Raw genomic sequence first — 16251 nt, forward strand, 5'->3', positions numbered from 1 at the left:
ACATCCCCTGAAGGATGTAGTAGTGCGCAAAATGGCAGGCAGCTGGGGAGGAGCCCAAGCCTAGGTCAGGCAATGCGCTGCTCCTGTTCATCCTGGCCCCGCTGCGCCTGCCGCTGCCACCACTTGGTGGCTCACTACCGCTCCACTGCGGTCTCTGCAAGCCCGTCCTAGGGCAATACCAGCGCGCCTATGACTGGGAAGCGGCCGCAGGCTCGCGCCCAGTTGGTCCTGATGCCGGTCCCAATCCTGGTACAGGTCCGGATGGGGGAGGGGCACACAAGGGGAGTGTCTGTGGGCCATGAGCCCGGTGTCTGGCTCCTGTTGGTCAGCTGAGCAGCGCTCCCACTGTGGGAGTGCACTGACCACCAAGGGGAAGCTCCTGCATTGAGCATCTGCCCCTCTAGTGGTCAGTGCATGTCATAGCGACTGGTCGAACAGTTGAACGGTCGCTTAGGCTTTTATATCCTATATAATAAAAGCCTATGCCGAAACCGGTTTGGCTCAGTGGATAGAGCGTCGGCCTGCGGACTCAAGGGTCCCAGGTTCGATTCCGGTCAAGGGCATGTACCTTGGTTGCGGGCACATCCCCAGTAGGGGGTGTGCAAGAGGCAGCTGATTGATGTTTCTCTCTCATTGATGTTTCTAACTCTCTATCCCTCTCTCTTCCTCTCTGTAAAAAATCAATAAAATATATAAAACAAAACAAAACAAACAAACAAACAAAAAAGCCTAATATGCTAAGTGTCCAGTCATTCAATTGGCTGTTCAACCAATCAAAGCATAGTATGCTAATGATATGCTAAGGCCTCTCAACCGCTCGCTATGACGTGCACTGACCACCAGGGGGCAGATGCTCTGACTGGTAGGTTAGCTTGCTGCTGGGGTCTGGCTGATCGGGACAGAGCGAGATGGGCTGGACACGCCCTGGAGTCCTCCTGCAGTCCTTCCCTGGCTGGCCAACCTGTCACGTCCCTCCCCAGCCCCGATCGTGCACCAGTGGGGTCCCTCGGCCTGGCCTGTGTCCTCTCGCAATCCAGGACCTCTCAGGGGATATCGGAGAGCCGGTTTCGGCCCAATCCCGCAGGCCAGGCCAAGGGACCCCACTGATGCACAAATTTGTGCACCGGGCCTCTCATATATAGATAAAGATAGACTTTACATACAAAATTTTATAGTGTGTATTTTTAGATGATATATATCAAACAAAATAAGCATTGTTGAAAGTTTTTATGATAAACTCAGAGTTTCTGGTTAGGTAAGTTTGAGAAAGGGAGAAATTTAGTGAAAGGAATATTAGAGTTTTGAAAATCTGTTAAGTGATTAAAGGAACGAGCAGGGAGGGGAAAGACTTAATTTACCTTTACAATGTAAAGCAGAAGATCTGCCTGAGGCCTCTCTGAGACTGACCTGTGGAGCAGTTCCTGTAGGAAGGATGGAATCCTCTCTTGGTTGGAAAACATCATAGCCTAAAGGAATCAAACGGGCCATTGAAGAATGTGGTACTAATCAGCCTAAAAGAGGTCTGAGGAATGGATTTTTTCCATGAGGGGGATAAGATCAAATGGAGGTGCTTCAGGAATCGGTGAACCCCCAGACATTACAGAAAACGTTTGCCTTTCCTCCTTCTGTGCCTTCCTTATTTTCCTTACAGAAATATAATAGTAAGGAAATAGAGAAATTTTTCAGTGTATTAAAAATAAATCTGTGAAGGTTTCTGAGTAATAGGAACCTTAGATTATGTTTGAATAGAAACCAGGGACAAACACTAGAAATTCAGTACACTGGAAATAGGTTTTCACACAACTCTTGTGTTGTTTCATATTTCAATTAATGTTTGTGTGTTTCTTGACAGTTATTAGCTGTAAAAAAATTATTTAAAATGAAAAGGCTTCTTACACTGTGGCAAAAAAATGGATAACTATTAGATTACAGTGAAATTCAATCTAGTCTACCATCATTCAAATAAATGTGTAGTGTTGGGCTCAAAGCAGGCTCTCCATAAATACTCAATTAATTTTCTTTTTACAAAATTGTATTAGGGAAACATACTTCATAAACATTATTACCAGCTGACCTTTATTTGACTTTTAAAGAAAATGTTAAGGATTAGCTCTGGACATAATTGTAAAAATGAAAAAGTTGAGAATCAGCGACTTTTTATTCTGACTAAACCATTAATATATTTATAAAATGGTCATTGACATGCTCCTATATGGAGTTATTGAATTCATGAATGAAATATTTAATAATATTTAATAATAATATATATGGACTGTTTTATGAGGGCTAGTTTTATCTCGCTACTGCCTTTTTTATTAATTAATGAATGGATACCCACATTTTATTTAAAACTATTTCTTATAAATTAACAACATAATTCTATACATATGCATCTAAACAAAATAATTTTTTAAATTAAGTTAAAAAATTATCTTCTGTCAGCTGTTTCATATTAGTCTGTTTCTGTTTTGATTCCCTAAATCTATTTGTTATCATTTTAGACTAGCAGCTGTGACAGCCATGCATCTGTCACATGTTCAAAGATAGTCTAGTACACAGGACAAATAGATGGAACAAATGATTAGCCACAAAAACAGAAATCCAAAAAGGGGTCAGTTAGAGATTTATCTTCCACCAAGAGAAGTTATCCTATCTAATAAAGAGGGAATATGCTAATTGACTCTCACGCCATTGCAAAGATGGCTGCACCCACAGCCAATAAGGAGGGAATATGCTAATTGACTGCCCTGCCGTAAAAGATGGCAGTGCCCACAGCCAATAAGGAGGGAATATGCTAATTGACTGTCACACCCTCAAAAATGGCTGTGCCCACAGCCAATAAGGAGGGAATATGCGAATTGACTGTCATGCCCTCAAAGATGGTGGTGCCCACAGCCACAAAATGGTGGCGCCCAGTCCCCTAGGCCCCGCTGGGGTGGGAGGCACTCTGCGCACATGTCTCCGGAGTCCCCCAGTCCCCTCAACTCCCCAGCCACCCAGGGCTGGCCCGAGGCACAGGCAAGCCTTGGATGGTGGCTGCCCAGCCACCCAGGGCCACCTGAGCCTCAGGTAACCAGGGCCGGCAGAAACGCACTGCTGGCAGTGGCAGCAGCAGAGGTATGATGGGGCGTCACCTTCTCCTAATTGCCGGGTCGCCTCGTGCCGCTGAGGGCTCCTGGACTGTGAGAGGGGGCAGGCCAGGCTGAGGAACCCCCCCCTGCCAGTGCATGAATTTTCATGCACCGGCCTCTAGTACATTTTATAATATGAAAGCATGAAAAATATTGCATTCAAGTGTTGCAAATGAAAAAAAAATTTAGAGAATAATGAAAGCTATTTCCAAGATTAGAACCATCAAATCTCTGCCACACTCTTTCACTTACACCAAAATAAGTTTAATGAAACTGTATCTCTGTGTGTCTTTCTCTGTGCATGTGTGTTTCTATTGTGTGGAAGACTGTCTTTTGTCCATGTATTTGTATTTCTCTGTGCACATCTGTAGGTCAATATTTGTGTATCTATTGTATCTTGGGGGCAGGATCCAGAAGGTGGGAATATAGTGGTATAAAAGAAAGGATTGGCCTGGTTGGTGTGGCTCAGTGGTTGAGCATCAACCTATGAACTATGAGGTCACTGTTCAATTCTTGGTCATGGCACATGTCTGGGTTGCATGTTTGATCCTCAAGTGTGGGGCATGCAGGAGGCAGCCAATCAGTGATTCTCTCTCATTATTGATGTTTCTATCTCTCTCTCCCTCTCCCTCCCTCTTGGAAATCAATACAAGTATCCTATATAATAAAGAGGTGATATGCAAATAGACCACCACACCATCACAAGATGGCTGCCTACAACCAGGCCGGCAGGGGGGTTAGTGAGGGACGACCAAACGACTGAACAGGTGTGACCAGGCCAGCAGGGGGGCCAGTTGGGGGCTACCAGGCCAGCAGGGGGGCAGTTGGGGGCGATCAGGCCGGCAGGCAGGTGAGCGATTAGGAGCCAGTGATCCAGGATTGTGAGAGGGATGTCCGATTGGTGGCCTAAACCGACAGTTGGACATCCCCTGAGGGGTACCGGATTGGAGAGGGTGCAGGCTGGGCTGAGGGGAACCCCTCCCCCGTGCACGAATTTTGTGCACTGGGCCTCTAGTATTTTAATAAAAGAAAGGATTGAATCCATTTCTGCTGGAATACATCTTCCATAAGATATGAAAAGAGAAGTGTATTTTTATTACAACCCCCCCAACAATAGGTGAAATAACTGAATAATTTAATATCTAAACACTTAAAACTTTATTTCAAAAGAAATGCTTGTTCATTATTTTATGTTTCAAATAAACAAATCTGACCACCCACTGATAACCACTTGATAATGTCCTTCCTGATATGTGTGTGTGTGTGTGTATACACATATTTCTATAAAATGGAATTATCCTAAATAAGCCATTTTTTAGCAATATGGAATGAATACTCGTTCATTCTATCCCTAACATACAGTACAGTGCAGGGTATGTAGAAGGCATTCCAAAAATACTCGTTAAATAAATGAAGCAATCCTTTGTTTTGTCAGTCTTTCCCCTTTGACATGTTTATATATTATTTATGAATTTCAGAAAGTGAAGATTTTGGCCCTTTGGTATATATATATATATTACAATTGCTATTTTTCCCTATTTATATTTAACTAGAGGCCTGGTGCACGAAATTCGTGCACGGGGGGGTCCCCTCAGCCCAGCCTGCACACTCTCCAATATGGGACCCCTAGGGGGATGTCCGACTGCCGGTTTAGGTGCGATCCCCAGGACACCCCTCTCACAATCCTGAACCACTCGCTCCTAATTGCTCACCTGCCTCCCTGCCTGGTTGCCTCTAACTACCCTCCCTGCTGGCCTGCTGATCACCCCTCACTGCCTCTGTGTGCCAGGCTGATCACCCTGAACTTCCCCCGCTGCCGGCCTAGTTGCCCCTAACTGCCTCCCGCTGCCGACCAGGTTGCCCCCAACTGCCCCCTCCCTGCCAGCCTCATCGCTCCTAAGTGTCCCCCCCTGCCGGCCTGGTTGCCCCCAACTGCTCCTCCACCGGCCTAGTCGCTCCTAACTGCCTCCCCACCAGCCTGGTCGCCTCTTACTGCCCCCCCTGCAGGCCTGATCATCCCCAATTGCCCCCCTCTGCCAGCCTGGTCACCCCTAACTGCCCCCTCACCAGCCTGGTTGCCCCCAACTGTCCTTCCTGCTGGCCTGGTTGCCCCTCATGGTCCCCCGCCAGCCTGGTCGCCCCACGCAGCATGCTTGTTCAGTCATTTGGTCGTCCCTCACTAAACCCCCTGCTGGCCTGGTCTTAGGCAGCCATCTTGTGAGGGCATGACGGTCAATTTGTATATTACCTCTTTATTACATAGGATTTTAATTTGCCTTTTCCAAAAGAAAAAAAAATACTATTTGAACACATAGTTTAATTGAATAAAGTCATCTGATTTAATAGAAATGGTGCTTTATTGAGACTTTTAAAGAAATAAATGTGTTATATAGGAGCAAAGTGCTGAATGCTCCTCAGTAGAGGCTGTGCTCTATTTAAATATGTAGTTACGATGTATAGATACATGGAATATGCCAGAAAGCAGTGGATTTGAGCCCAAAAGACTTGGTTCTTATCCCACTTCTGACCCTCAGCAGCTGTGTGGTAGCAGAAAATCACTTAATGCTTCTAAGCATCTGTAAATTGGGGATATCGAGGCCTCCCTCCCCGAATTAGCACCCAACAAATGGTCTGTCTGTGACATTATATTCCTTGAGAGGTATTTCCAAAATAGATACTTATTCTTAAATACAAGAACAAACTAGATGTAGATCCCCAGATCAGGCTAAGATTCTCTGCCCCAAATTTGACGACAACATAAAAAATACTTTCTGCCATTATTATGTTTAAATACCTGGGTTTTGCTGTGTCATGTTTCCTACTTCTTGGAGAGAAATATTTTTTCTCTACCAACTTAGTTGACCAAACGCCAAGTACTGTGTGTTCTTAAGTTGTCCCCTAAAAGAATTCTTGGTATCATGAAATGAAACTACTGGTATAGTTTTAAATGGAACAAGCTACTAAACAATCCTTTAAGAATTTAAATATACTCCATTAATTTTAGTTCAGTAAAAGTAACACCATGAAGTGCTTTAGTCCACTGTTATTATTTTCTAGAACATTACTGAATTAGAAATCTAACCTTCCTATTGCAGTATGTTACCGTCAATATGTGAAATGTAGGAAGGCTGTCAAGCTTTCTAAGGTGACTGTTGTACAAAGTCTACTTCTCATGGCCAGTTTTATAAAGTGGTGTTTACTCAGCCTACAAATATTTACTTTAGCACTGATCTTACTTACATGGATCTTCTACTAACATTTTAGTCCAAGCACAAAAGCTTTTATTATTTTCATGAAATTTTAATTGCAGATCTTTAGGGGGATCTAGTTTATAAATATTAATTTTCTTGGCAATTGACCCAATACTACTTTCTTCCTAAATAAAAGCTTCCTTCTTGTCTAGCCCAGTCAGAGTATTGCAAATTTTGATTTAATTTAGTAGGAATGAAGCTCAATGCTAATATGTTTCATGTTGTCAGAACAGAATGGTTTATGATGATTTGTTAAATGTGTCATTTGTATAGATCAGTGGTCAGCAAACTCATTAGTCATCAGAGCCAAATATCAACAGTACAACGATTGAAATTTCTTTTGAGAGCTGAAAACCGACTTCTGCGCATGGGCCACGAAGTTTCAATCTCACTGTACGTGCGCGCCCGCACGTGGTATTTTGTGGAAGAGCCACACTCAAGGGGCCAAAGAGCCGCATGTGGCTCGCGAGCCGCAGTTTGCCGACCACTGGTATAGATAATAATACTTAAGTATGGTCTGCATAATCATTCTGTTTCCTATCTATATATACTAGTATAAAAGCCTAAGCGACTGGCCAGTAACTATAATGCGCACTGACCACCAGGGGGCAGACGCTCAATGCAGGAGCTACTGAGCTGCAGTGACTTGGCAGCTTTGGTTCTCGGGTGACGCACCCAGAACCAGAGAGGAGGGAGCTCGATTCCGGGGTGCATCACCCAAGAACTGCCCTCTCACAATCTGGGACCCCTCGGGGGATGTTGGAGAGCTGGTTTTGGCCCAATCCCCGCAGGCCAGTCTGAGGGACCCCACTGGTGCATGAATCCCTGCACTGGGCCTCTAGTCTTTACATAAAATCTAGGAGGAAATCTGCCTTTCCTACATCCTTTTAAGAGAAAAAAACAGAGTTCTTTGCCTTTCCAATCCTCTAACTGCCAAGATAACACATATTAGACATAATTAGTTTTGAGTTTTACTGGCTTTTTCATGTAAAAATTTTAAAAAATACCCACAGATCAGGTAGATACAGTTTAAATTATTGACCAGGTAGACTTTATTTTAAAATAAAAGACATTGTTATTAATATAAATGTTATATGTTGTCTTCACAATTTAGGACTGTGAGCAATTTATTACATTTTAAACATGTAAGAATTGTTTTTGTACAGAGTAACTTAGAAATACCTAAAAGGATTGGTTGGTACTGGATAAAAATAAATGTAGTCTCATGGTGAGTTTAGATACATTGGCATATGGACTGAGCTTTAAAGAGGTGTCATCAACTTGCTGTCAAAGTGTTGGATGAAAGAGTGGAATGCATCCTTTAGTGTTTTCATTTTTAGCACTGTTGAGTGAACATAACGATTTTTTTATAATTATGTGAATTACCAGGGTTTTTTTTCATTATATTTTAACATTGTTGGTTTGACCCGGGACACCAGTTTAAGTATCTAGGCAATTAAGTTATACATTGTATAATTATAAGTGCAGAGGTGAAAATACAAAATCTGTGTTTTTAGTCATGCTCTGCAGAGGTTACAGTGTGAGTAAATCTAAGACTTCTAACCAAAGGCCATAAAATATGTAGGTCATGAATACTTAAAATAATTTAATATGTATTTAAATACACTGAGTGGTCAGAATATTATGATCTCTGAACGCATAATAATCTGGCCACTCAATATATATATATATATATATATATATATATATATATATATATATATATATATATATATATATTAGAGGCCCAGTGCATGAATTCGTGTATGGGTGGGGTCTGGCCAGCCTGACCAGGGGGAGGGGACATGGGTGGTTGGCTGGCCTGCCTGCTGGTCGAACTCTTGGTTGAGGGGACAATTTGCATATTAGCCTTTTATTATATAAGATATACACTGAGTGGCCAGATTATTATGCATTCAGAGATCATAATAATCTGGCCACTCAGTGTATATTCAATATTGCTTTGCTTGAAATGCTTCAATTATAGATTGCCATTCCAAGGTGGAGGAGTCTATAAGAAGACATACTGCTGCTCAAAAACCCTTTTTGGACAATGATGACTACAGATTTAATGAGTGAGATGTAAGGAAAGAAAGACTTTAATTTAAAACAGATTTATAACAATTTTAAAGGCTAAAATAAGATCTACTTCTCAATCAGAGGAATATTTTATGTCATATACAGTTAACTTTTTTCAAGTGTTGTATAGATTGTAGTTGTCACATATTCACCTCAAAATCTGAGCAAGTTACTAATGAAAGAAATGCCTTGTGTAGGTTCATAGAAAATAGCAAATAAGTAGTTTGAGTCTGTTCCACTGGATGTATGCTCCAGAAGAGCAAGGGTTTTTGTCTGTTTTGTTCATTACTCAATCCCCAGTGCTGAACAGTGATGACACATAGTAGGTGCTCAATAAATATTGAATGAAGAAGTCCCCTTTGTCATTATTACTGGAATAGCCTTTAATGATAATTTTTCACTTAAGTTGTTACAGCAATTTGTTCATTAGGTTATTTTATTTAATTGTTTATTAATATTAAGAAGATACTTACACTGCCCTAGCCAGTTTGGCTCATGTGCCCTTGTCCAATCATATCTCTTCATTCCTCCCTCAGAGGTAGCAACCACTATCCTGAACTTACTTACTTTCTTTCTTTCTTTCTTTCTTTCTTTCTTTCTTTCTTTCTTTCTTTCTTTCTTTCTTTCTTTCTTTCTTTCTTTCTTTCTTTCTTTCTTTCTCTCTCCCTCCCTCCCTCCCTCCCTCCCTCCCTCCCTCCCTCCCTCCCTTCCTTCCTTCCTTCCTTCTTCCTTCCTTCCTTCCTTTCTTTCTCTTTCTTTTTCTTTCTCTTTCTTGCTTGCTTGCTTGCTTGCTTTTTCTTTCTTTTGAGAATATCACATAGCTTTTAATTTTTTATTTTTTTACTTTTAACTTCTTAAATTTATCTTTTAACTTACTAAATTTATTTGAAAGTATTACAAATTCCCCCCCCCCTTTTTTTCTAATGTCAGGAAAGTTAATATATAATTTATTATATCAACAAATTGAGGGGGGAAAGTGATCCTATCCCTAGACTATGAAACAGAAGTTGATAAAATTTAACAACCATTTGCAATAAAAACAAACAAAACCAAAATGGCAATAGAAGGAAACTAAATACGTAAAGGGCTGTTTAGAATAACATTTGCTGTTAGTTTTTGGTACACAGTAAAATATTGAAGTCATTTTAATGGAAAACAGGAACAAGATAGGTGTTTCTACTGTAATCATTATTATTCAGCTTTGATTTGGAAGTCCTAGTGAATGCAGTTAAATATGATAATAAAATAATTGGTATGGACATGGAAAAAGAAGCAATAAAATGATAATTACCCCTCCTCCTCCCCGATGATACTGAAATCCAAGAGATTAGTGGGGGGTGGGTTTTGAGGGAGCACACTACTAGAAATAATAGAATGAAAAAGAAGAGCAACAGAAACTTTCCTTAACAGAAAATAAAGCATACTACAAATCAGTATTGTAATGATATAGAAATAGACAAATAGGTCAGTGGGCCCGACTAGGAAGTTTAGAAATAGTTCATAATATATATCTCTGTGTGTGTCTATATAGATATGTGGTATTTCATATCAATGAGAAAATAATAGCTCATTTAATTAGTGGTACTAAAACAGTTGGGTATTCAGATAGAATAAAATAACAGCCTATTAAAAATGAAGCATAGATAGAACATTTTAAAATAATAAATTAATTTTTAAAGAAAGAAAACAGACAAAAAATTTATATATAAATTTAGGGACTGGAAAAAACTACCTTAACAGGAAAACCAGAAGATTTAAAAAGAAAAGATAATTTTATCTGACTGTATAAATATTTAAAAATAAATACCAAAGCCACCTTTATGTTTTTATATGCACTTCTTTTTTTCAGATAATTCATTTTTTAATTTACAGAAGTACAGGTTCTTTACTACAGCTTGAGAAGCACTGAATTAGATTATTTGTCCATCTCCTGTATTCTGGGAAACTGGAAGATAGATCTAAAAGTTAGACCAAGTTGGAACATTTTTGGCTAGGATATGTCATATATGGTGTGTAATTCATATTGCATTATATTAGGAGACACATAGTATTTGTTTGTCCCATAATTAGTGATGCTGTACTGACCACTGGATTAGCATGATGATGGCTGGATCCTTCCATTGGAAAACCCAAATCATAATCATCACATTGAAGGCCGGTAGAAGCCACTTGAAGCTGGCTTCTGTGTCCTTTTAATAGGACCTCATTAATCTTCAAAAAGCTTTCTTCCGTTCTGGCCTGAGATCTCCCTGGAGCACCTTGTACTTCTGCCCCTGACTGATAGAAGCTATTTCCTCAAGGAGTCCTGTGTGTTCTTTTCTACCAGTTGGCAGTGTTTTTAGCCATTGAAGTCTGCAGCTAGAAAAGAAATTATTTTTAAAAATAATTCGTTCATGATAATATTTTCAATTCTATTCAACATTACAATGTTTTACTTTGTTCTTTGATTTTTCTAATTAGGTCTTTTTTTATATATTTTACTGAAATTCTTGATAACATTGTTAATCTAAAAGTGTGCTTATCCTGTAGTATGAGGAAAATTTCAAAGAAAACCAATATTAACACTACCAAGAAAATGATAGAATAAATTTAAAATGTCTTTTTTAGTTCTTTTTGTCTTTGGATCTTCTGAACTGTGTTCTAACATCACTCAAAATAAATCATTTTTAGGTATACAGCTAATTTTTTTCAGCTGGTTTTCAGTTTTAGGGATTATTTTCTAAAAAATAAACATTTTGAAATTTTTCACATGTACATTGTTTTGATATCTACTGTATTACATATTTTCATGTACTTTACTCATATTTATCAATACTAACCCCATTAACCTGCTACACTTTTATTTTCTATTCTCAGATATAAAGAATAATAGATTATTTACAATTAATATACTCAATATTATTTACCCCCTAAAAATCAGAAAAGGACATCAAAGACATATGTTGTCATTGTATCTATTTTCTAGTTTTTATTGAGCTTTTCTTGTTTTATTTATTTATTTATTTATTATTATTTTTTTTTTATTAAGGTATTATATGTGTACATATGAGCTTTTCTTGTTTTAATTAATTCCATTTATTAGGGCATGTGACATGAGCCAGTATTTACTCTGAGGGGTTAAATAGATAATGCAGTGCTTTATATGTGGGAGAAAAAGTTTTCTTCCTCTAATGTTTGATAAGCATTATGTGTGCATATATTTGTATATATACTGTATAATGTCTTATGTATTCTGCACTTATAGATCAGTTGATTGACTCCATAATGAATGTGTTAATGATAAAATATTTCATCCTGCCTCAGATATCAGTAACAAATTTGAAGACATTACTTCAGGAAATGTTTACTCTAATATTGTGAAATTGTAAAAGAATGCTAATTATTGGGAATATAGCCTTGAGCCAACCAGAATCCTTGCACTCATGGAGCTTATATTGTGACTAGAGGCCCGGTGCATGAATTTGTGCACTGGTGGGGTCCCTGGGCCTAGCCGGCAATCGGGGTCGATCAGGGGTCCGTCTCGCCCAGTCCTGATTGGCCTAATTGGGGCCAGGAGGTTAGCTGGCCGGCCCTGATCAAGGCCAATCGGGGCCTGCCAGCCGGGGGTGGGACCATGGGAGGTTGGCTGGCCGCAGGAGGTTGGCTGTGTCCAATTGTCCAGTTGTCTGGTCGTAATGGTCACTTAGGCTTTTATATATATAGATAGTGAAAATAGTGAACAAACAAATCTGACCTTCTCAACTTCCTATCATCCTACCATCCTACCAAACATCAGCAATTCTAAAACTTGGATAGCAATTCTGAGGTTGCTAATTCTGTCCACTGTCTAGCCTGTCACTTTACTGTAACTATTTGAAGATTTCCATCGGGCTTTCCAGGTCTATATATAATGGTACCCAACTGAACTGGTACAATATAGTTTTTAAAGAATTTTTAAGAAGAAAAAAATGATTTAAATATGCCTGTTTTGAAACATCTTTAAAAAATCTGTATTTACAAGAGATGTATCAGCTATTTATTTTTGGTTTAAAAAGTATTATTTACCAAACAAAATAATTTATCTAGGATTACTTTTAAAGAATAAGTTTCCCTAGTATATTTCAAAAGATTCAATTTACAAACATGCTATTTACATATAAGCTGCCTCAAATTCTTATTAGAATGTATCAGTATGGAGCACTCTAATATAAGTTGTAAAGAATAACAATAAAGAAAATAATCTTCATTTACATTTTATCTAACTTTATCTAAAATAACTTAAGATGCATCAGGATATAAGTATATAAATATATAAATACTAGAGGCCCGGTGCACAAAAATCGTGCATGGGGGGAAGGTGTGTCCCTCAGCCCAGCCTGCACCCTCTCCAATTTGGGATCCCTCTCACAATCCAGGACTGCTGGCTCCCAACTTCTCGCCTGGCTGCCTTCCTGATTGCCCCTAACTGCTTCTGCCTGTCAGCCTGATCACCCCCTAACCACTCCCCTGACAGCCTGATTGATGCCTAACTGCTCCCCTGCCAGCCTGTTTGCCCCTAACTGCCCTCCCCTGCAGGCCTGGTCCCCCCCAACTGCCCTTCCCTGCAGGCCCGGTCGCCCCCAACTTCCCTCCTCTGCCAGCCTGGTCACCCCTAACTGCCCTCCCCTGCAGGCTTGATCGCCCCCAAATGCCCTCCCTTGCAGGCCTGGTTCCTCCCAAATGCTCTCCCCTGCTGACCTGATTGCCCACAACTGCCCTCCCTTGTAGGCCTGGTCCCTCCCAACTGCTTTCCCCTGCTGGCCATCTTGTGGTGGCCATCTTGTGTCCACATGGGGGCAGCCATCTTGTGTGTTGGAGTGATGGTCAATTTGCATTTTACTTTTATTAGATAGGATAGAGGCCTGGTGCACGGGTGGGGGCCGGCTGGTTTGCCCTGAAGGGTGTCCTGGATCAGGGTGGGGGTTCCCTTGGGGTGTGGGGCGGCCTGGGCGAGGGGCCTGTGGTGGTTTGCAGGCTGGGCACGCCCCCCGGCGACCCAAGCAGAGGCCTTGGTATCTGGGATTTATTTATCTTCTCTAATTGAATCTTTGTAGCCTTGAGTGGAGGCCTAGGCCAGCCAGGGTATGTGGAAAGCTTGGCTTCCTCCATTACCGGGAAAACCCAAGCCTCCTGCTCACTGTGTGGCTGCAGCCATCTTGGTTGGGTTAATTTGCATACTCCTGATTGGTTGGTGGGTGTAGCAGAGTGATGGTTAATTTGCATATCACTATCTTATTAGATAGGATAATTAAATAAAAAGCAAAATATTATCATACTAGAAGCCCGGTGCACGAAATTCGTGCACGGCGGGGGGTTGTCCCTCAACCCACCCTGTACCCTCTCCAATCTGGGACTCCTGGAGGGATGTCCGACTGCCCGTTTAGGCCCGATTCTGGGATCGGGCCTAAACGGGCAGTCGGACATCCCTCTCACAATCCAGGACTGCTGGCTCCCAATTGCTTGCCTGCCTGCCTTCCTGATTGCCCCTAACCGCTTCTGCCTGCCAGCCTGATCACCCCCTAACCACTCTGCTGCCAGCCTGGTTGATGCTTAACTGCTCCCCTGCCAGCCTGTTTGCCCCCAACTTCCCTCCTCTGCCAGCCTGGTCACCTCTAACTGCCCTCTCCTGCAGGGTTGATCACCTCCAACTGCCCTCCTCTGCCGGCCTGGTCACCCCTAACTGCCCTCTCCTGCAGGGTTGATCACCTCCAACTGCCCTCCCTTGCAAGCCTGGTCCCTCTCAACTGCCCTCCCTTGCAGGCCGGGTGCCTCCCAACTGCCCTCCCCTGCTGGCCATCTTGTAGTGGCCATCTTGTGTCCACATGGGGGCAGGATCTTTGACCACATGGGGGCAGCTATATTGTGTGTTGCAGTGATGATCAAGCTGTATATTACTCTTTTATTAGATAAGATAGAGGCCTGGTGCACGGGTGGGGGCCAGCTGGTTTGCCCTGAAGGGTGTCCCGGATCAGGGTGGGGTTCCCTTGGGGCATGGGGCGGCCTGAGCGAGGGGCCTGTGGTGGTTTGCAGGCCGGCCACGCCCCCTGGCAACCCAAGCAGAGGCCCTGGTATCTGGGATTTATTTTCCTTCTACAATTGAAACTTTGTAGCCTGGAGCGGAGCCAAGCCTGCTGTTCCCTCCGGGGCGGAAGCCATTTCTGTGGCAGTTAATTCACCTTCTACAATTGAAACTTTGTAGCCTTAAGCGGGTGGGCCCGGCCAGGGTGTGCGGAAAGCTTTGCTTCCCCTGTTGCCGCCGGCAACCCTGGCCTGCTCTCTCAAGCTCCATTCTGCTGCCATTTGTTTGAATTTGTTTACCTTCTATAATTGAAACTTTGTAGCTTGAGTGGAGGCTTAGGCCTGCAACGGCTATGGAAAGCTTGGCTTGCTCTGTTACCTGGGAAACCTTGCTCTCTGTGGCTGTAGCCATCTTGGATAGGGTTAATTTGCATACTCGCCCTGATTGGCTGGTGGGCGTGGCTTATGTAGTGGAGTGATGGTTAATTTGCATATTACCATTTTATTAGAGAAGATGGTCACAAATATAAATGTGGCAGGGTGGAATTTTTTTACTTTACAACCACCACCATGCCCAGTCTTTTTTCATCTGGGTCATTAGAAAGAAGAGACAAAAAGGACTTTGTTAGCATAACACACATAGTTAGGTTATGCTTGAAGTGTAGGAAATAGTAGCATGAGAAATGTTTTTCTTGTAGATTTGTTAATTTTATAGGATGCCCAGGAGAGCAAGAACTGATGAAAAGAGAAGAAAACTGGGTGAAACCAATTGGGAGGTGGGACCCTGTGGGTGAATAGATAGATAAAAAGAATTAGGGGGTAGATGGGAATGAGACCAGGGAAGAAGATAAGAGAATGTCCTGCCAGGTGTTCCTCTGAGGAAGACTCTGATAGCCAAGGATCTTGATAAGGCAAATAAAGAGCTTTGTTCTCTTATAGACCCAGGTTTGTATGTTCACCTTTTTATAAGTAGATATTCTTTCTGGCAATGATTGCACTTTCCAAATGTTAAGGGTGTGATTATCTTAAGCAGTGAGGAAGGCAGGTTAAGGTTAGGACAGGTGGTTGTGCTGTGGTGGGGAGCTTTCTTAGGACTAAGGACTGTGTGAAAGCTGGGAATCTGTCAGGCTCCACTTGGTAGAAGAGTCTTCCCGATGAACATTTCTCTTTTCCAAACACTTCCCACCAATAGACCTCCAGCAGCCACTTTAATGCTTGCTGAAGAAAACCACTTAGATACAATTAAATGAAAAGGTTTCAAATTACAATGGGATTTGTGCTAACCAACTCAACTCATCCACCCTGAATTGTAACTAGGTAGTCTATTAAGTCTGTACAATATGCAGTTCCTCCCAGGTCTGATAAGAGGAGAATAATGGTCATCTAAGTGGGAGAATACTAGGAGGGGAAAAGATGAAGAGATTTTAAAGAAGACAAACAAAACAAAGGCTGCACCATTTTGCCTAGGTTGGACCTAGTGACCTTCATTTGGGTACGGACAACAATCCGTTCAGGAGTCTTTCTGAATTAACTGCTGGTATTTCTTTTCCACTTGGCATCGTGTGTGAAGCATTTCTTTTAAAACATATGCCAACTCATTTCCAAGGGAGCTTTGTTCTCAGATGATCCATTAATTGAGGTATCACTGCAGAAATTGGAACAAGATTCCATTTATATTGTGGAACTCCTTAGTGCGGTTCAGTTTTCAATCCCCCCTTTCTCTTCCTCTGTGCCTCCAAATGCAGTTCTCACCG

This window comes from Cnephaeus nilssonii, assembly GCF_951640355.1.
Source record: "Cnephaeus nilssonii genome assembly, chromosome: 2".
Lineage (NCBI taxonomy): Eukaryota > Metazoa > Chordata > Mammalia > Chiroptera > Vespertilionidae > Cnephaeus > Cnephaeus nilssonii.